Below are 23,039 nucleotides of genomic sequence, written 5' to 3'. Positions count from 1 at the left end.
TGTATGCTCAGAGTGCTGAGGACTGGCTGTCAATCATTGATTTTTTCAACCTGACAGTCGACTGATTGGTCGATTGAAGGAGTCAGGGTTTTGTCTGACTCTCCTGGTGAGAAATCCTCAGATCTTTCGTGAAACAGCCCAACTCCCAGTCTCCCTCCCCTTATATATCTCCTTTTCTTTCACTTGCTCTCTCTTCCTTCCCTTCCCTTCCCTCTCCCCCCCTCCCTCCCTCCTTCCCTCCCTCCCTTCTTCCCTCCCTCTTTTTAACAAATGGGCATCAACAGGCCATGAAATAATCAATGCTGATGATCCATCTTGGAGCCTGTCGATATGTTAATGAGTACGCCTCATCGTTATGGCTACACCACCATAAATCACTCTCTTTTTACCCTGAACACTCGGCGGCAGCTGCTGCAAACTGCTGCAAACCCCAGGCCAGGAATAAAACACTGTCTTTTAACGATTAATGTCCAAACATTCTGCCGCCCTGTGCCTTGATTGTTTTCAGATGCCAAAAAACTAGGACGGATTCTAAATCAATAAAACAATAAGACAAAGTGTTTTAATAAAAGGAGAGGTGGGGAGTAAATCACACAACCCGCTCCTCCATTTAGCACAGCTTCCTGGGTATGGAATAATTGGATACCTGCTACCCAGGAGTCATTTTTAAGGTTATAAATGCCTGTGTCGGCCCAGTGTGAGGAGCAGGCTGGCTCACAGCTGCAGATTTTTCAAGCGGGCCTATTTCTTGTTACACACTGAATGGGTCCCAGCAAAGGAAACCAGGACTTAGCCATGCACTTCATTATTCCAATTAGAACAATTGAAGAAAAAGATACGATTTGCCAATTGTTATGATTTAAAGGTTTTAGTAATATAAACCATTAATAAATTCTGTCAAGCATTTCCATTATTTAGATTTCCCTCGTGTTCATGTTCTTAGTAAGTGAACATGACTATGAAGTAACTCATTACCGATGCACATTGTGGTTGGAAATTGAGTATTAAAGTTTCCTGAATGTATAATATTAGATCCATATGGTGTGTAGATTGGCCTAGGCCTTTAGTTCTGCAACTGAGAGGACGGTAAGGCGCTGTCCTCCCCCATGGTTTTGCTGTGGGAAGAAGACACAGCGATGTCCCAAATGGCAGCCTATACACCATGTAGTGCTTGCCTTTTGCATGGGCTCTGGACGAAAGTCGTTCACTGCATGGGTAATAGGTGGCCTTTTGTGACAGATACTTCCTGCCTGCAGTACAGTCGATTGTTTAGCATCCTTATAACAATTTAGCTGCTGTTATGGTTATAGTGGCTTAATGCTGTAGTAAAAATGGAACATGACAGTGGAGTGATTTATGATCTGCATGTTTTCGTAACCTTGGATATTGGAATGTCTGTCAGACCATATCCCTTTGATTTACTGCAGGGTGTGGGGTGGATGATAAAAACATCTTGTTGGTTTTTTATTCATCTCTGCTGTATGCAAAATAGCTTTGTGCGTGTAGCAGATACTGCTATAATAGGACTACTTGTACACACTCTGGATTTGTGTGCAGTCTTGTGAGGATGGCAGTAGTTTTTCTGTTTATGCCTGTGTGTGTGTGTGTGTGTCTGTGTGTGTGTCTGTGTGTGTGTGTGTCTCTGTGTGTGTGTGCGCGCAAGCGTTTCTGCGTGCTTGCGTAGTTTGTGCATGTCCATACTGTGTGTGTGTGTGCGTGTGCGTGTGCGTGTGTGTGTGTGCGTGTGTGTGAAGTTTAAAGGGATAGTGCAAGATCTTTGTAAGTAAGCCCTTTATCTGCTGAATGCAGAGACATAAATATAGTATCCACGAGTTAATCTGACTCTGGGGAAAAGGATAAAGGGCTTATTTCAAAATCTCTCACTCTCCCTTTAACCTAAGTGTGGAGTGTAGTTTATCCAAGGACAAAGGGATGACTGAACGTGTTTATTACACGCGAGTTCTCAGTGAGGTTATGATTTGGACATGCTACAAGATACATAATCATGCACTGCAATTTGCTTCCCCAGGAACAACATTTAAACTCTTTTGGGTTTTAGGTTGGTTATCTGTAGTCACACACACACGCGCGTGCGCACACACACACACACACACACACACACACACACACACACGTGCGTGCACACACACACACACACACACACACAATCACTCACACACACACACACACCCACACTCACACTCACACACGCACGCGCGTGCATTCTCTCCCCAATCCGTGGTTGTTTAACCTTTTGAATGATGTGTTCTCTCTACCTTTGGCAGTGCTCTATCCAGTGTGCTACACGATCAGTCCAATGACCTTGTAGACAGCGCAAACTATATTCAGCCAGGCCTGTAGATTACCCACTAGCTTGTATCTGTACGCTCAGGCGCAATCCAAAATGGCCCCCTATTCCCTTTACTGAGCACTGCTTTAGACCGTGGCTCTTGTCAAAGTAGTGCACTGTGTTTGGACGAGGTTCACATTTGGGACGTAGCCCAGCTCTCAGGCCTGGGCTGGTTTTTTATTTGCTACCCTTGGACATCCAGGAGATGATGAGTCATAAATCTGAAGGCTTATAGCAATGCAAGCAAATTGAATACTATCCACATCACTGCTCTCACATACATGGCCATCACATTTCACAATATTGGCAAGTTAGCCTGCAAGGCAGCTGCTCAGTTTTAATAACACAACACCATTGAAATGTTTGGACGACAACATTGTGTTTCACTGGACTGGGGATAACAGCAGCCAGGTTTTGAACGCGTGTTCTTTTTGTTGTTTATATTTTGAGCTTTTACCAGGAGGCTGACCATCTCTAACATAACCAGGTCCTTGGTTGGAAGGTGAATGGCTGAACCAATCAGCTGGGGATCATGGCCATTTTGTTTTTGTGACATCGTCACACAAGTTGGAGATCGACGAGGTCTCTCTTCACAAGTTGTCCTTCATTGTGACATTGTACAGAAGGAAAATACAGACATGTCTGTTCGCTGTTTATACTTTTGCCTGGTCTCTCACCAAGGCACCATAGCAGACACTGCAGAGCTTCCTTGGCCCAAATAACCCACTATTTATATTTGGTTGAAGACCACATTAAAGGGGATAGGGTGCTATTTAGTGCACATTTGTGCCTTCAGGAATCCCGCCCTTGGTTTATACAAGAAGATAGCAACCAAAAGCATTTGTCCCCATCCCAATATTCACAGAATCTGAATTTACTTCACCATCTGACAGCTTTGGATTCCTGTGGCCTCCATTGAGGCTAAATCATGTTTGCAATAGTGCAGTTAGAAAAAAAAAACTCTCAGTTCTTGGTGCTAAGTATAATAATGATGAATCTTCTCTCTCTTGTTCATGCCAGCTCTAGGCGGACATAACAGCAGTTGTTTAAGTTTTCCAAAATAAATAGAGAATATTTCAATGGAGACAGATAGCAGAGACGGGGCCAGGGAAATAGCAGAGCTTGACTTGTGGAAGTTGCCTTTCTAAATTGTTTTTGTTACCAAGACAAGGAACATTAACTCCAGATGACAAAGAATGTAAATAATATATCAGTCTGCTGCAATAAATGCCATGTGCTGAAGAACCAAATGGGGAATTTACATCTCTTTAAATATCATCTATCAATCTGTACATCACTCCACCTATTCATCCAGCCATCTATCCAAATAACTGTCCATCTATGTCAAATGTTCAACTGTATTCCCCAAAGGTTTTTCTCCCATGTCTGTGGCTCTGAAGCTCCTCAGGAGCAGATGGAGTCATCCCATCATGCTATTAGACTGGATTTATTACCTTACAACACAACATACACTTTCATTAGACAGGGTTGCCAGGTAACATGAGTTTTATTAACAGGTTTAGAGAGTGGCCTTTACCTGTTCAACAAACACAGATCTGACACAACACAATTACACATGCTTTAGGCTTTTCATATTCAGCTGTTTAAAATGAGAAGATAATCTGACTGTTTAGTTCAGTAGATCTAAAAGAAGAAAAAGGATGGTGAATTTCGAATTAGATGGCTGGTCTTTGATTTAGCCCAGTTGCATTGTGGGGGATGATTCACATAGTTGTTGTGAACAGGGATAATGCAGGTCCCTATGCGGGACTCTGGCTAATACACACTGATTCTCATTTCCACCAACAGATATCATATCGCTATCAGCACTATCAACACCATTTCTTAGTCCCCAGTGATCTGAACGCTGCTCTTCCAGCATATCCATGGGGTCATCGGCCTAATGATTTGCTAAAGTGTGTTTTGAAATTGCAGATAATTTCCATCTGTGTAATATTAATGAGCAAATAGGCCTATTAGGCCACCTGGGATTCCTTGATGGGAACAATCTGGGAAGAGTGAAAAATGATTTCACACGCTCTGCAGGAGTTGTGGGATTGGTCCATTGTGGCGCGGGTGCCATTAGTTGTCTTTGTGTGGTAAAACAGCTTGATGGCACAGGGCTCGGTGTAGCCGCTGTTTGTTGGAGAAATTAGTGTGGTCTGTGCTGCGTTGGTTGTTATGGTGTTACACTAAATGCTAATTAGTCTTCCTCTGCAAAAATAAGACGCTCTCGCTAAACAGACCAGGCTCATTTCTTTCTGTCTCCACCAGACGGAATCATGACACATGAAACCAGAATCTAACTTTATTAATTAAGAGAAAGTTCGAAACAGGAATGAAACATGAACATTTAGCTTGCGGTCGCTAGTGAACACCTAACCTGGAGATATGGTTGGTTGGAAATCCGACATCATTTTTAATGAGTTAACATTGAATAGTCTCACAGATTTATAACAGGAATAAATAACATTTGCCCGTAGCTAATACCTTACAGTATTTTCTCCCGAAAGCTAGCCAAACCGGTGGTGCTTTAGCAGGGTGTGCTGTATTCTTTTAAGGCCCATTGAATCTGCCTAATTCTCTGTCTCCATAATTATTGTAATTGGTGGGAGACTATAAGAAAAAGAAAAAAAACATTCCCCTGCCTGAATATAATTGGATCTCATTCATCATGGTTGCCATAATATTGAAGGGATAGTGTGCTGCTCGGATCCCTTTTTACCCATGTGTCTTTCCGCCCGCCCGCACATCCCTTTGTATATGTTTCTGTCTGTCTGTCAGAGCTGTTCAGGCATCGGAGGGACAGTATCCTTCTCTTGGCCTGTTGTTAACCAGAGACAATGGAAAGTTCTCTCCCTCACAGCATACCCCGAGTGCTTCTCCATCATCCACTGACATGTTGCTGCCAAGGTGTCTTCTGAAAGTAACATTTCTTCGCTGTAAGCCATGAACAAGCCATGTGTCTGGCTAGACTTTAAATGAAGGCAAGGCGTCAGTGTGTTTCAGCCATGAATGTGTACTATTTTGTCAAGTCAAGGTGTCGGTTACTGCAGTAGCCATTTCTTGTCCACAGCTCCAACTGCTGCCCTGAGAGGTATCTTTATTTAGTTGGGCTAATGGAAGCGGATGAAGGTCATCACAAAATGGCTGCCGCAGTACAATGTTTGTAACTACCTTCCTGTCCAAACTGGCCATCCACATTAGTCAAACTGCGACAGCATGAGGGAGGGAAAGGGGGAGATTTCTGTTGAACAAAAATGTATGTAAATACATATATTATTTATGCAGGCATTAGGGAGTGCTATTGTTGTCTCAGCACACAGCTAGCAAGGCACCAGCTCCATGCGGCCTTGGGGCCTTTGGCAGAACACTTTATCATGTTTTTAGCCCTCATGAATAATTAAAAACTTAAATGACTTGCCGTGTACAAAATTCATATGCTGGAGGGATGGTGGAGTGAAAAGATACATGAAAATTAATTTTCTTTTCTCCGAGAGTGACGGGAAATCAATTAATCTTGATGTATTATTTCATGCAGGGCAGGGGGAGGGAGGCATGAGAGGGAATGGCTACAGCTGTTCTTGTTGGAGGGGCCATATATTACAGTTGGCGTGTTTGACAGCTTCTGACGGAAAGAGCTGAGGGACATCGAGCAGGTGAGGCAACTGGGGAAAAAATGACAAATAGTTTTTAGGCTCTAGTATAAACCGCAGCAATAACAGGACAGGAACACAACTGAACGATTTGAAAAAGAAAAAAAAAACGTTTGCCTCCTCACCTTCCACAAAAGACTGACAGTCCCAGTTGTCAGTGTTTAGGGTTTACTGTCTTTGTGGAACATCTTTGTGTGATTAACTAGTCATATGTCTGTGTCTGTCTGTAATTTATTTTGTTGTGGCCTCATGTGGCCATTTTTGGTGAATTGAGATTTAGCACGCGTCAGATAAATGAGTCCAAGTAATTTAACACTATGGGATAAGAGTGGCACAACTATTTACAGCCAGCTTTAAAGTTTTATAACTAGTCGCAGTTTGAAACTTTTTTCTGCATCTAGCTAGCTCGCATTTCTCTCTCACTCTCCTTCTCATTTCTCTCTGGGCAAAGGGCTATAAATAGCAAACTGTCTAGATAAATTATATCTTTTAAATTCTATTTTAGCACTTGAGTAACCATAATCAAACCTAGGCTGCTCACCTGCAACCCAGTTGACCCGTAAATGTGATTAAAACATTTCACAAGCTGTAGTATCCATCTTTGAATTTATTGTTTCATCAGTTATTACGTCTTTGTGTATATAAATATGTATTAATGTATGTCTACAACAAACTCCGACACTACAACCAATAAACCTTTCAAACTGTTTACGTTGTGAATGGTATGCAGTAGCCTATATTTCACAAGGTCCTTCTGCGGTGCTGTGTTGGAGTTGAATTACAGTTCCGTGAGAACTTCTCGGAGAGTGCTGTGCTTCTATTCCAAACTATTGGAAGTCAAACATGTCACTTACCGGGAGATGAACGGTCGACCTGCCAGTTGCGGCTGCTGCTGATGAGTGACAAGCGAGATGCGTTGTGTCACTTTCCAGCTACGTGTCTGTCAGGACGGAGTGTCGGTGGCCAAACAGTTGCCTCCTTTCACTCATGGTGTATACCAGTAAGCGGTAAACAAGATGGCAAGGAGAGAGAGGGCGAGAGGTGCCGTGTCCTCTGCGTGGGGGTGTCATCCTCAGCAGCAGACCATATGGCCCTGTACCTCAGAGCGAGGTGGATGGAGGGAGGGTTGGACGGACAGAGAGCCAGAGGAGAGAGATGCGTTCTTCCGTAGTCTCTCTAGCTATCTAGCAGGTTGGCAGAAACACCCATCCCCGACAAGGAGAGGCCTGTGTTCCACTGTTTCCCAATGCACTATAAATTCCATTCCATTTGTGAACAGATTTCACTGGTCAACAAGACTGGTAATCAACAATCAGTTAACATCTGTTACTATCTATTAATAAGCGCTGTGCCATAGATTTACTGCGAGGACGACGGCTGGCAGTGTTCCCCCCAAAGTGAATGTACGCCACTGATGAGGGGCAGCTTGGAATGGGGCGGGCAGGGGCCGATACCATTTGTAAATGTGAGACAAATTAAAGAGCGGGAGACAACTAAATTAAAACGGCAAACGACCGCGGCCAGATGGAGCGCCATATAACAAATGGAAGGAGTTGTAGAGGTGCCAGTTGTACAGACGTTAAGGGGGAATTTATTTGGGAGGGAGAGTAGTAGCAGAGTAGATAAAAAGGTTGTATTCACACTTAGCAGATTGAAAGTGGGTCTGTGTAGGTCTCTGTGGCCTGGAGGTTGGGAGTATAGTCATGCAGACATGGGGAGTGGCTCTGTCCACAGGGACATTTAGAAGCTGTTTAGTGATTGGAGAGGAAAGTAAATATGGTTAGTGAGGTCTTGACATTGGATCTGTTGTTGTCAACACAGAGCTGGACTTAACTGTAATATTTACTGGTGCGTCCTGTCAAAATTATACTTGACCTGCACTGACCTCAAATTTGGTTGTAGCCTAAGGCCTAGTTGTTGTTGAACGATAGTAATTTACTGTAGGGAGGTGTAGCTGCATTTACTTTTACTTTCTGGGTACTGTATATTCATTTAGATTAATCCATAACAATTTGCTTTTGATTCCTGATTTTGCCTGGAATGATAAAGTTTGCTTGTTGTCAATGTATCAAATAGCCAATGAAACATTCTGCTAGAAGCTAGTTGCTAAAGCAATACCGCTAATGTAACAATAAGTAAGACAAATTCTGCAGCATTTTGGTTTATTCAAAGCAGTGTAATATTGGGATGCACTGAACTGCCTATGCAGTAATGCTGCAGTAAAGCATTCCTGGGAAGGTGTTCCGGTCCCGTCCCACCGGGAAGAGACCCCGGGGAAGACCTAGGACACGCTGGAGGGACTATGTCTCCCGGCTGGCCTGGGAACGCCTCGGTGTCCCCCCGGAAGAGCTAGAGGAAGTGTCTGGGGAGAGGGAAGTCTGGGCATCCCTGCTTAGACTGCTGCCCCCGCGACCCGGCCCCGGATAAGCGGAAGAAGATGGATGGATGGATGAACTGCCCATGTGCAAGGTCAACTGATAAAAAGCACTTGCTTAAAGTTGACCAATGAAAATGTGGTTGTATTAATGAAAATATAAAAGCTACGTAAAATGTACAATAAAATCAAAGTTTTGCATTTAGATTTCATGAGAATGAACAACAAGATCCATTATTCTGATTCACTTACATAATTAATTTCTATATTTAAAACCTGGTTGAAATGCAAATTCATCATGACGCAGAGACTGTATTTGCCAACTGCCTTACATATATAGACCAAACTCTCTACATGTCCATGGCACAGATCAACCCTCCAATCAGATATTGGGACACCACTCATTTAGAATGACATGATTGTTATTGTCAATGACAATCTGTTTTTAGGGCCTAGTCATGGTTGCAGAGTACAAATCATTCCTTAAAATTATTACAATTATGTTCCGGACCCACAAGCATCTTCTCAGACTGAAATCGTCTTGTAGCTGAATGTAGTGACCTATACCCCTGGTTTAAAGTATGCTTCTTGTATATTCTTCCAGGCAATAAAGGTACAGGAACTTGCCTAGTTTTCGTTTTGCTTCACTTTTCTTAGGACATTGCTACTGCTCTGAAGACGTTTTTAGGTTATACAAGGATGAGTATATTTGTATTTAGCAAACGGATGTGCAGAAGTTGAGAACAGACTGCATTGGTTTAGGTGAAAGAGTGCACATTAAGAGGATAGATCATTTGCCCTGTCATTACTGTAATGGATTCCACCACTTACCTTGTGGCGTCATATTTTATCCTGTGGGATCGCTCCTAAAAAGAAAATATTAGTGGACACTGTTCTGCTCTACGACCCCTTAATAAAAAGGGAACAGCCACTATTAACTGAACTGAATGAAATGTATTCAGTTGGATGTGAAGATGAGCCAGTTTGAGAGGGGAATTAGTTTGAGGTTAATGAACTTGAAGGGTCTAGAGAGGAACAGTTATTACTCTGTAATGTAGGGCCTTGTACTTCCCACTGCTGTAGCTGTCCTGGCTGACCTAATGCATTCTACATTCTGGTTTAAATGGTCTCTGCCATTTGTCTACTTCATTAGAAGCGCCATTATTCATTGAAAAAGAAAATGATGCATTAGATCTTGTTCGTTCCATTTCTCTTCCCAAGGTACAGAATGACCTTAGTATTCCACAGCTGATAACACAATAGTATTTTAATATTAACTGGCTGTCTGGTCTTTCTCAAAACCAAATCTGTTGACTGGAGCCAGGCTCTGGCCTAAGACTAAGTTTAAAAGTTTATTCACATAGCATTTTCTTATTTCCAAATGTGTGCTAAAATAAAAAAATAACAACAATTGCTTGACTGACCTTGATATAACTTATCTTAAAACATTTTCAGGTGTTAGAAGGGAACGTGTATTGGTGGGCTAGTCTACTGCCTTGACATAATGTAACACTCTGTTAATTGTAACACTTCATGGGCTAATCCACCGCCAGAAACATCAATTATGAAATCAAGAAATTCTGTAATATTGATCTATTATTGATTTATGGCTACATATTCTGGTCACTGCAATGGTGGATAACACACTATTACATTACATCATGTTTTAAAACAATTACCTGCAATCCAGATCACCAAATCAGCCAGTAGATGGTCTGGGTATACCTAGAAGAGCCCATCCATTAGTTCGTTTCGTCTCCTGTTTTCCTGAATTTTTTCTTAAATTGATAGTGCTGATGATATCAGTTTGGGATTTTTCAATAGCTGCATTTTCTAACCGCCTAGCAACAAATGATTCTAGCTGACAGAGGTGCATTTAGGGTTTTGTAATAAGCAACTAATTTCACATGTTGCCTACTAACTTATTACCGCTATGTAATTCAGTAACGGCTCATTGCATGTATTGCTGCAATGTGTTTGCACTATTTACCTGCCATGCAATGGGAACGTCTGCTTTGGCTGGATTAGCCCTTTCATTTCCAATCAAGTTTTTGTTTTAAGTTTTTTCTTTTGAGGCACCGATACCAGAATCTTCTGTCTCATTACTAATCAACCAGTGTTTTGTCCAGTAGATAATGTAGATTTTTTTTCTTGCAGTGAATTACACCTCCGTTTACCTTTGCCCAGATAGAAGCCTGGGCGGACACGTTCAATTTGCTATGGGGACGAGACAAGTCTGACACACTAGATTATAAAACGCAGCGACGTACAGAGGTCAGATAAACAATTTGCCACCAAACTTGGATTCCCATAATGCTCTCTGCTCAGTTTGCTCAATATCAGTCAGGGAGGGAGCAGAGAGGGATGGGCGGTAGAGTAGAGAGAGAAATAGATGGGTGGTGGGTGTAAGAAGCACAAAGGAACAGTTAGAACCCCCCCCCCTCCCCCCCGGCTGATAGCAGTCAGGTTTGCATTTTCTCTCTTCCCGGTCCTCTTCTGCTCTTCTCCCCCTCTACCCCCCCCCTCTCTCTCTGGGTTAATTCACTGGATGAAAAGCTGGCCTGTGTGATGTGTCATATATCACCGACAGGGCATCAGTAATCTTTGCTCAAGGGCACAGATAACAGACAGATAGACATGTGAATGAGATGGAAAAAAAGCAACTCATCCTTTTCTGCTACCACCACGGAGGAGATAAAGCAAGATTTATGACTCATCTCGGACCACAGAGGGGCCGCAGCGGCCATTTTTCACCGGCTCCAAAAATTGGTGCTGGAAAGCAATCTGCTTGTCTCTGTGTCCATCAGGGGCTGCAGGAGGAAATTGGGTCCTTCGGGCTTTTTACTCCGCAGTCAGCTATTTTCTTTATAGCAGTTTTGTTTTTAATGGTATCCATAAATATATGTAGGGTTATAAGTACCTTTATCACCCAAGGTGGTGTGTGTGTGTGTCTCCGTGGCTGTGTGTGTGATTGTGGCCACTACCTGCAGTCCGCAGTCCTTTGGTGCCTGACTACTGACATTTCACATTTGAGTCTTTTAGCAGAAGCTCTTATCCAGAGTGACTTACAGGAGCAAAGTAGGGTTCTGTGCCTTGCTCAAGGGCACAATGTATCTTTCCCTTTGTCTGCTTAGGTTTTCAAAACAGCAACCTTTCGGCTGATCACCCAACACCCCAGAAACTAGGCTGCCCCCGGAGTATTTTTGTGTGTGTTGAGGGATTAATGCTGATCATGTGATTTCACATAGTTAAATACCTGCTTGTACATCCTGATGGACCGACAGATATTTTCTTGTATGCCATCAATTAAAGGAATTTTATTAAAAGGTTTTTAAGTTGGTACAGAAGGAGAATATGAGATTGAATAATTGTTGCTCCCATGTTTCATTATCTGAAATAAAAGCTCCAGAAATGTTCCACTCATACAAAATTATTATTTTAATCAATTTATTTTGCACTAATGTATTTGCAGCCCTGTAAAGGAGCATTTCCTAATATAAAAGACTTGCAGTTGTGGCCTATCGGGAAGCATGTTTTCATCATTATTTATAGTATACTAATGTACCTGCATTAAACCACAGTCTTTCTCTTCTCCTTCTGCAGCTGACGTGGACAGAATATGGGGAGCAGTCTTTTTCTAAAATAGAAGCAGAATTTAAAATCATTGTATCGATTTGCAATGGCAAATAGAGTGATGAAAAGTGTGGGAATCAAAATGTGTATCGTATTGGCTCCGGAGTATGATGGTTCCTGGCACTTGTCAGCCCTTTTAATAATCCCTGACCCAAGTAAAAAACCAGAGGATGTGGGCAGACATACAAGTCATTAGAGAAATGGTTTATGAAGTTCAGAGAACATTTCACCCCAGAGAGGCATTTTTGTATGCTCCCCTCCACCACTGGATATCCCTGAGTCTCAGCAAAAGCCATGAGAACATGAACAAAATGATTGTCTGCGTCCTGAACGGCCTACTATCCTGTTTATAGTCCACTTTGTTGGGCCAGGGACCTTGTCAAATTTGGTCAGACGTAGTTTGCTCTGTGAGTGAACGGGGGTGCCATTTAGAATTCACCCATAATGCTTCAAATGTTCAGTTTAGAAAAATAGAGGATAGATGTGAAACAATACAGGGAAATAATGCTCTGGAATCTTCTTGGCTCATTCCTCCTCGTACTTCCCCCGTAACTGAAGGATAACACATATCCATCCAAATGATTACTACGCTCACCATATTATCACTTAGTAAAAACATGACATTGGAATCCTACACATTTGGTTTCAATTTCTGAAATATTGTGTTCAATGTAAGAGGCCAGTTTTCCAACTGCACAGAAAGCTGTGCTGAAACTAATGGGAGTGGTTTAGGAGACAACTGGACATAAAACCATACCCGAACAAGTCCCAAAACCAGATTGTGAGTCTTTGTGTTTCTTATTTATATATGACATTATTTTAAAGCACAGAAATGCTCACTGAATGCCAGGTTAAACAAAAGAGAGGCTTACAAAGTCTGTGAAAAGGAGCTTGAATTGTACAGCAGTCCATGAAAAACAGGTGCACTTGGCCTGTACTACAAAACTCCGAGCTAATCTAATGAAGCAGGAGGCAGGGCCAATCCCGGCAGTGAGGAAGAATGGCGGTGTTCTCCCCGTGATTGGGTGGGTCCCACTCCTGTCTCCTCAGCTCCATTTAGAACGGGAAATGACCGGCCTCTCCGAAACCAAACAACCCACCTCAAAGCCCTGCCTGGTTCTCAGGGCAGAGAAACATTTGCAGTGAATGATATCAGGTGTGTTCATTCACTAGCCACCGTTACTCACCAGCCAGGCTGGAGTTGTTCACGGGGTCCCACGGTCACCAGACAAACAAAGTTTACAAGTTTAAACAAAGGACAATAAGAGGCATAAAAAAAACTTACATGTTGAATAAATACTTTATCTTAACATTTCAACGTGTTGTAGGTTTGGATGGCTTTCCAACGTGCCCTTACAGATATGTCAGTATACAGTATCAATATACAGACTTTTATGGTGAGTTGTCTGTATACTGTCTTTAACATGACACCAAGCTCACCAGGAAATAGTTAACAAACTAGTTAACAAAGTTTTTTTTACATTAACAGATCTATTATCTATTACTAATCTCTCTATATCTAAGATGGGAAGTAATGTACATCATTACTCAGTATTTCTCAGAGGAATTCTGTATCGAAGAGGTCCCACTGTGTAATGGTGTTGACAGCAAGGCAAAGTGAATACAGGCCGGCTGTCTTCTGTTCTGGATCAGGATGCACACAGACACACACACACACACATTCACACACACACACATACAGACTCTTACAGACACACACACATACCCATACACACACACACACACACACACACACAAACACATGTACAGAAACTCACAGACACACACACACACACACACACATACATGTAAAGGCTGGTATTTGTTTATGCCTGTTGCGTGTTGGCTGAAGAAGGTTGTCTATATGTCTAAGAGCAGGGTTAAATGAACTAGTTGAAATAATTTGCTCTTGCTTGCCTGAAGTTCCAGACGGGGCTTCTATTGGTACATGAAGTCACGGAAGCTTATTCAACAAGTTTGTGTTTATTTTTTTAATCGTGCTTTAACACAGTTGAGTTTTTTTGACTTCTGGCTGGTGCTACTCCACACCTGGAAGCTGAAGCGAGAAGCAGGTTAGGGGGAGGGGAAGTCGGGGTGGGTGTGAAGCACAGGAGACAAGAGGAAGGTGTGTCAGGCACAATAAGCAGATGTTCTGACCTGGTAATGGAGGGAGGAAGTAAGGGAAAAAGAGGAGGACAGGACAAGCTGGGAGATGTAAAACATACACTTGTTGTACACGTTTGTCTCTCGCCAGCCGTGCGTCTCTCTCTCCCCTTCCCCTAGAGCCTCCGTGTACCTGCTGTCGCTGGCGAGGCTCCACTGCCAGCACTGACATCTGTTCCAACTAGGCTACGGTGTAGGCGCAATCTGAATGTCAATATCATTTGCTGCCATGGACCGAACAGGAGAACTAGAAAAAAGTGTCAGTCAGCAGCTATCATCCTTCAGCAGAAAGGTTAGCTGTTAGATGTTCCGCACGGGGCATAGTGGTGGACGGCCCGAGTCAGATCACTGGCCTGTATCTGCCAGAACAAATGGGAAGCTTCCCAGGCAACGGGAGGCCAAATGGATTTGAGCAAATCGTGTCAGGGAACACTTGATAGGGAGGTGACTTGATTTGGCTTGGTCTTGCTGGGGGTCTGGGGCTGGAGTGTTCAGGCCGGTCTGGGGCTGGAGTGTTCAGGCCGGTCTGGGGCTGGAGTGTTCAGGCCGGTCTGGGGCTGGAGTGTTCAGGCCGCTCTGAGTTGGGACTGTTCAGTAGTCCCTGTATCTAACTATGTATCTCTCTCTGAGCACTCTGTAGTTACCTCAGGAGTGGGTTCAACCTCAGTCTAGACTGAACATTTTATGAGTCTGCTCAGCACACCATTATCATCAGATGGGCTTATTGATGGTTCCCTCAGCCCTTAACCAGCAGTGTGTGTGTCTGAATGACTGGACCTGCAGTATGTCACTGGTCAGCGAGCTGCTCTAAGTGCTGCAAGTGGGACAGTAGAATCTAAAGGAGCAATGACACAGGACCACCTTGTATACGTCAGACCTATTATCCACATCCAAGTTTACTGTGTGTCTTGTCTGATCTGGAGGCCTAATTGTGTGGGTTCAGACCCAGGACGTGACACAACCCGGGGGCCAACACCTTAAGATTACATCTGCACATGGAGAGGAGGGGCTCCAGGAGGAATGTGTTCTCGAGTGCTGGAAAAGTAATTGCAAAGCTAAGGTTAGTAATTTTGCGGTATTAAATTGCCTGTCAGTGCTAAATGAAGTAGTGCTTCGGTTCTGCCAAAACCCATAGCTCCCCCCCGCCTCTGCTGAGCCTCTCAGGGTGGTGTAGCTTTAACAGTGGAAGGCAGTATTTCCCCCCAACATATCATTCTATCATTCAGCTGAGTTTATGGTGTTGTGTTAGCAGATTTGAGTCTCATTACGCCAAGCTAGACCCTGTCTGATTTATATGGTTATTACATTACCCTCTTTGCTCTCACAATAGAATTGATGCATGAATCACATTACATTTATTCTGTAAGACAAATGTTCGTCTCCTCTCCCTGGAAAAGAGACATGTCTACATCGTAAATGCCTCCCTAGTCCCTACGTTATACAGTTTAGTGCCCTTCTTCTGATTAGACACGGACAGGAAAAGGGGGCCTTTTGAGGCAGCCGTGGTTTAAGAGAGGCTCATTAACGTCTTGTTACTGGATAAGTGCCTCCCATTTTCACACTCCAGCCCAGACTAACTGATCTTTATGCCTCTCTAAAGATGACAGCCCCTCTCCTTGTCACCTTGACCCAATCTTCTAGTGTGACTTTGATGCATATGGCACTACCGACCACGGCTACCTTTATTTTTAACGTCTGCGTCGTTGACCTTCAATTTCCGCCGAGTGCAACACCTGCTGACCCCCGGCCCAAAATCTGTCACGGAGGGCATCTCCCTTTTAGACCAACTCGTTCTCCAGGTCCAGGCCCATGCACACCTGTCATGTCCCTTAGATGTTGTCTTTGACACACACATCCAAGGCTTTAATATTCCCCCGACCTTTACTCATTGAGAAAGAAGGGGGGGGGGGCATTGAGCTGTTTCATTCTTCCCCAGAGGAGTGTCCAGTGTTTCTCTTCAGACCTTCTATTTGAAAGCTCTCGTTTTCTAACATTTATCCTTGATTATTGATCTGGATCGATGACTGATGTTAACGTCCTTTCTATTGGCGAGCTCATTTGACAGCTCTCACTACAGTCTGAATCTTCTCTGTGGCCGGCTCTATGACACCCTGGAAGAGGAGGTTGGGCTGTGAGAGGAGGTGGAAAGGGGCAGGCTGCATTGTTCCAGCAGGACCGTATCGAGCCAGGTGTCACCACACTGTGATGTAGTGCAACAGGAGGAACATTTCTTATTGTTCTACATAATTAAACCTTGTAGTGACTGACTGGCTGGACTCTCAGACTGTTAAAGACATCAGGGTGAAAGAAAAGACCTGGTCTATATCCCAAATGGTGTCCTGTCCTCTTTAAAATGCACTATTTGTAGAGCACTGAATTGGGAATAGGGCCCTGTTTGGGAAGCAACCTCAGAATGGTTAATGGACATAATCCTCAATAGTTTTTCACTTTCTGAAAGCTCAATAGTTATTTATTTTCTTGTAAGTGTTTTTTTTTTTTTTCCTGTCTCAGGGCTGGAGATGGAGAAATGGTTAGCGCTATGCGCTGCCAAACTTTACTGATGGTATCATAGGCAGCTTGAGATGAATTGTTGACTCAGTATTGACCCTCGACTCCAGTTATTTAAAACAGCTATTAATCTCTGCCTGAGATGTGGATGGGGAGCTTGAACGTACATCTATCCAGACGGGACCCATTATCATAACCATAACCCCTCTTTGGAATAAAGCCTTTACACGTTTTGAGCCACGTCATTACATGAGCAATACAGGAATGTCTCTGGGGTTACTATTTCGTCTGTGTAATGTCCGTGGGGAATGTGTAGATCACAAACTCTGGTTATGAGACTAATTATAATTTTAAGCCCTTTGGCATTCTATTAATTCATCCGTCATGATCACCACATCAACAGATCTAGTGTCAGTAGTTTTGTGTGGAGCTATCCCGGGGATCAGGGGCTAGTGCAGCAGATGTGTTCAGTGTTAAACCAGCAGAGCTCCCATGACGGCATGTTCTCTCAGTGACGTCGGCATCTGGAGATACATGTTAGGTGTCGGCTGAGTGGGGTGGGACGGCGATATCTGTCCTTCTGTACGCGCATTTTAGGCCGCTCGTGTACCCTGCAACCTGACCCCGAAATCCCGGCCGTGTTCCATCAGTGGACCTGAACTCCCAGACTGGGGATCCAGAGGCTAACTCACGGCTCACTTGACTGTGCTTACAGGAAGCCCATTGTTGCGGAGGACAGAATTCAGGGGGAAGTGGTGTAATCCTGGCTCTGTCCTGGATCAGTCAGGTTGGATTTCACACACAACCCCCTGATCAGGCCGCCGCACAGCCCTCAGCCAAGCTAGGCCCTGCAACACAAAGCACACACACGGTTCCCTAGGAGACGAGGAAACACCACCTCCCCACAGGAGCGGAGAACGTAGTCCTCGCTCCCTTAAGAGGACCTCCGGTTGTAGCACAGGAGCTGGTTATTAAAATGACACTAGAATGGATGTGCTACGTGTTTCAAGGTCATTGTCTTATGGGGATATTATTAGATCAGAATTTAGCAAAGAGCTGTGGCGCTCTCTTTAATAAGAACTATCGAAACCACGAGAGAAAGAGAGAGAGAGAGAGAGAGAGAGAGAGAGAGAGAGCATAGACTGAGGCCTTTGTTGTTCTTAGATCTGCTGTGTTTATTCATTCCCTTCACGGCAGACGGAGGACAGGAGCTGCTGTTGTTCCTGTGTAGAGGCTGTGAGGTGTCAGCTTGGCCACCGGGCCTACACAGAGCATATGGCTGGGTGCACCCAACACCACCCAGCACCACCCAACACCACCCAACAACGCACCCCAGAGCCAGTGTTATCCCCCACCCTCTGGGCCTGTCAGGAAGAGTCACAACCCTCCAGAAAGCCATCTAAGACTACAACAGATCAAACTGTATTCGGGCGTGTTATTGTGTGTATGTGTGTGTGGGTGTGTGTGTGTGTGTGTGTGTGTGTATGTGTTTGTCACACCACTATGCCTAAGGGAGATTTGCCAGGCGAGGTGTATCTTGACTGGTCACCTCCCATGACTACATGGAACCGCGGTCCCGTCAAAGGCGTTCTTTACCTCCGAGCACTCTTCGTATCATACATGGCACATGATGTTCCTTCTTGTCTCCGATTGTTTTCACTTTTTAAATCGTGTGTGGAGGGTTGTCTGTTCCTTTGGTGCAGTAGGTGGGCTGGAAAAAGGCAATAAAATCACATCCAATGTGAGTCATTTTGTCTTTCATCAAATTAGACAAACTCTAGCCCACGCCAATGACATTGAAATAAATTGATGTAATGACAAGAATTCATGCCTCGCAACAGTGGAGAGGTGAAAATCCGCCCCTGCGATTTCTGGATTCGCACTTGGCATGGCATGTAATGTGATCTCAGACGTATTGGAGACAACAAATCCGCCCCCCCCCCCCCTCTCCTTCCACTTTACATACAACCAGAGTTAGAGTTTGTAGGACTCGATGCCTGCAGCAGCAATTTCAGCAGATAGAGAGTGAGAGGGGTCTGACGGGGTGGCTGGTTCAACTCCTCACCTATTCTTTGGAGGAAAGATAATTGCTTCATGGCCAGAAGGCTTTGATTGGCTTGCTAGTTAGCTGTTAGCGAGAGGGGCAGTAAGATGTGTGTCTCTCCTTGGAGGTTGCCTCCAAATGGTGTGGCTAGCAGAGGAAGTGGGCGGACGGTTTCTTCTCGAAACGCTCCACCAGTCAGTTCTCTTCTCACCTCACACAGGGGTTAGTGAGGCATGTGAGGTCAGGCAAGTTCTTTAGTTTGCGTAACATTTTTAGCTGAAAAGTACAAAAAGTAAAAATGGGACCACAAGTGTCCTGTTAGCCATCCTTGAAAGGATTGGAATGATAATGATTTGAAAGGAAGACTGAGAAGAGGTTTAAAGGTCCTGTTTGCTTATGCATGGTTTAGTCAGTACATGTTTCTCGGGTCACAGAGGCCATCTCTCCATTAACATATACACACTGTAGGCTACTGGAGAAGGGATTGTAAGATGTCAGAAACTGGCCTCCCTGTGTTGTTGTCTATAATGTACCGTGGGTTCAAAGAACTTGGCTTCATCTTTTCTAATACTTGTGTACTTAAATTTCATTTAAGGCAGAAGAAATGTCATAATACTTAAACCTATAACACATCTGGCCCCTACTTCAGTATCCGAGAAGCTGAGTTGGTGTTTATCTACCCATGACACACTCTCTCTCAATGTCCAGGGATAATATGCAGTGCCTTCCATTTGGCACCCAGGTGCTGTTGGAATCATCCCTAGGACAGTGGACAGTGTGGCAGTCTTCATGTTCTAGATGGTGCCTTATCAGTCGGAAACAACAGACACCCCATGGTTACAAGAAGCCACTTCAAAGACTTCCTTCATGTAGTGTGGGCGTGGCCAGGTGATGTGTTTGTTGCTATGGGTGCAGTATTGGGAAGATGAACCCTCCGGGGATTCTTTGCGAGGCGGAGGAGAGACGTCCTTCCAAACGCCCCAGGTGGTCTAGTGTTCTAAACTGCAGTCTAGTTGTTGGAGGATGATACAACCTTAACCAGTTATTGTCACATAGCTAGTACACACACACACACATACACAACTGAACACATTAGACATACATTACCTCACAGGTGGTCAGAACACTACTGCTGTGTCATATTCTGGTAAAATAACTTTCTCTGTCTACCCCATTTGACCTTCTTATCTCCCTCTGTTTTGTGTGGATGGTGGATGTTTGGGGGATGACTATGGATGTTGGTGATGCCAAGAATCTCTGGTTATGCCATGTTGGTGATGCCAAGGATCTCTGGTAATGTCATGTTGGTGATGCCAAGGAGCAAACAACCATCACTGCATCAGGAGACAATGGTTTCTTCCCATTCTCTTCTTTCTCTGGTGCCTCCCCCTCCACCCGAAGATTACATGACCCTCCACACTACACCCAAGCTGTTGGGCTCTGTTCAACAGCTCCTGTTAGGACGTAACAAGGCAGCTTTGTTGCCTGGGTCGGGTCACTCTGGCTGGATGATAAGTTGATAAGTTCAGCCTCAGCGGCCCGAATAAATAGGCCTCTCTCTTTCACTGTAACTGGCTTGGCTTTACTGTGTGAGCGCGTGCGTGTTTGCGCCAGGTTGTGAAATTAGCCAAGACGCCTACTCTTACTATAAATCGTTCTTACAATACGTGATGTTTTTAGTGAACACAGAAAAAGTATCTCCCTGGGTCGGGAAACTCTGGTTTCCCATCCTGGGACTGACTTGGACTCTGCATAGCTTGACATGTGAGACAGAGATGTGATGGGAGATGCTTTGCTCCTGGCTGTTTGTCAGGCACACAAATGCAGGATACATATTTGTTGCAAGACCTTTACTACTCTTTTTGAAACCATGCAAGAAAGAAAAAAACACCCAAGTTGAGGAAGAATTTGACTTTTCAAAAACTGTGTTCATGGAATGTTTTAGTTAGATTCACATAAGTCACTTCTTGTCTGTCAGCCTTGTCTGTCAGCATTTCATTGTCATTTTGCCATGATGTAGTGTTGTTTATCTGTTCAGTCTACTCCCATTTCATTCTCACTTAGAATAAATGCAGTTTGGGAAGTCTGAGACGTTTCACAATTATATCACACAGTGTTGGATGTGTCCATCAACTCTAGCACTGTTCAAGAGAGACAAGTGAGTGGATTTATGAGACAAATTAACTTTATTTCAAACCACATCAAGTTGTGCTCTGTCAGAAACAGAGACAAGTGATGTACACATGACAAGCCATCACTTCCAACAGTCTAGTCACAAACACACATATGTGGGCTGGTGTCAATAGGAAACTCACATCATAGCATTGCTTTAAGTTAAGTGTATAGTCTGTAAGCGTCCCTAATTGTGCCCTATGTTTGAGGCCTGGTCAGAAGTAGTGCAACGTTTAGAGAAGAGGGGGCCATTTGGGACGTACTCCCTGAGATCAGCACTGTTAACATCATAAAACGGTATAGCATTTTGAATTGCTACATCTCCTGATTTATTTTCCTTCTGCCACAGTGAGTTATATAGTTGGGTTAATACTCAGGCTTTGATTTGAAATAAACAAATCCCAAATGCCCTATCTATGTCCTTCCTGCTGGAGGGAGAATAACTCCGTTCTGTTCCCACCAGCGTGTATATCATCTGAGACTGGCAACAGGAAAAGGAATCAGGGACATGTCTAACTTCTTCTCAGCCTTACTTCCCTATATACTGTGTATATGTTGTTTATGATAGAAGGTAATTAATGGATTGAGTGTTTTATCTGGGCGAGATGGGGAGAATTGGTTAACTTGCATGATGCTCTTCCTTTCCAAATGTGAAAATCAAGGCCTTTTTCCCAAGTATTGATTTAGGATGTTATTTTTTGATCCCCATTAGCTATTACCAAGAGCATCCACTACTCTTCTGGGGGTCTACCCAAAACATTACATATATGTATAACACAGAACATTAATAGACAAAACTACACATATCTGATATACAATGCTCCACTGAAACAGTGGTTTCCACTTATGCGGGTCCTACAGTAAAGTGTGTATGATAGTGCATTGTTATCTAAGAGCTTATTTATTCCACCACAACTGTTGTTAGAATTTAACTGTAATAACATTAACGTAACATTTAATAATAACATTTTGATTCACACCCGCAACGAGAAACTGTCGCTGCACCGTGAGAAGGAACACATGCGCGCGCAGCGCTTTGGCCAGACCACTGACCTGCAAGGTGCATGGACTCACTTTGTAGTTTCCCTGGATGCTGACTGGTGGTCCCCGGTGAACAGGTCCTGTGGCCGCTGACAGTAGAATTGCGAGCGTGAGACGTTTCTAGATGTGTCCCAGTGACAATTGTCTTTTTACGGAGCTGGAAGAACGCCTGGTTTTACTGAACCAGGCGTTCTACATAACCACTCACACGGGATGCAGACACGCAGAATGTGGACATTCACGATGTGTTCCCATTGGTTGTGCCCTCCACAGTGTCCTAACCCTGGGCTAGACCCCAGCTGAATGTCCCTTACACGCTCCATCCAGGACCCAACGTCCAGGTCTTTTTCCTCTGGTTCACCACGGACAGGCCAGTGCTGTCTCCTTATCACCCCCCCCCCCCCCCCCCCCCCCCCCGACAGCCCTGCCCCTGTCGGCTCCGTCATTCTGTCTCCCTGCCTGTCCCGTCGCCTTTGTGCTGCCTCTCGTCCCCCTGCCTCTGATCAGAGCTGACACTGAGTTGATTCAAATCAGCCTGCTCACTGGGTGCCGGGCGAATCGCCGCCTAGATTGGATCACAGAGAGAAGAGGGTTTTTCTAATGCGCAGACAAATTAACGTTCAAGGCCGCGGCTCACCGCGTTGATTCCCTCTGCGACGCATGTGCTCCTCTAAGAGGAATGTGAGAGGAATTGGAGTGCATTGGGAGCGGGGAGTAGTCCAGTGTTAGGGGGTTCATTCTCTCGTAGCTTATTTGTTTGTTTTACAGTTTAAACTGGGGTTTGTCTGGATCCGGCTGAGAGTCTGTTAACTTACTCCACTTTCATTCATTCTTATATTTGTTTCTAAAGGAGAAAACAGCAATGAAATGCTACTGGCTGATCAATAGTCTGTACAAACACTGACCAAGCCTGTCTGGAAGATTAATATGTTACAGCTGCATTGGCACAAAAAGAACCCACTTGCCAGTTTTGGTGATTTATTTTGCCTTTACTTTTTGTGACGTCCCCTTAAAGATGTCTCGCTAGCCCTGACGGAATGCTAACGCCGTGGTTATGGCATACTTATGTGGCAGCCCTGTTTTATTAGGATCTAACTG

The 23,039-nt window shown here is 44.1% G+C and overlaps 1 protein-coding gene and 1 long non-coding RNA gene across 3 annotated transcripts in view; one reads left to right on the top strand and one right to left on the bottom strand.

Moving 5' to 3' along the window:
* lrmda (leucine rich melanocyte differentiation associated) overlaps nt 1-23,039 on the top strand; it is a 260,200-nt gene that overhangs the window by 95,391 nt on the left and 141,770 nt on the right. The gene's annotated exons all lie outside the window — the stretch shown is intronic.
* On the bottom strand, nt 4,902-7,249 carry LOC109615878. Its single transcript, XR_002196883.2, has 2 exons — nt 6,861-7,249; nt 4,902-6,018 (listed from the first exon to the last, which is right to left on the bottom strand). It is a non-coding gene; the product is annotated as an uncharacterized LOC109615878 (long non-coding RNA).

Source organism: Esox lucius, chromosome 6, assembly GCF_011004845.1.
Source record: "Esox lucius isolate fEsoLuc1 chromosome 6, fEsoLuc1.pri, whole genome shotgun sequence".
NCBI lineage: Eukaryota > Metazoa > Chordata > Actinopteri > Esociformes > Esocidae > Esox > Esox lucius.
Note: the sequence above shows the minus strand (reverse complement) of the source record. Positions and strands in the feature narration are given on the sequence as shown.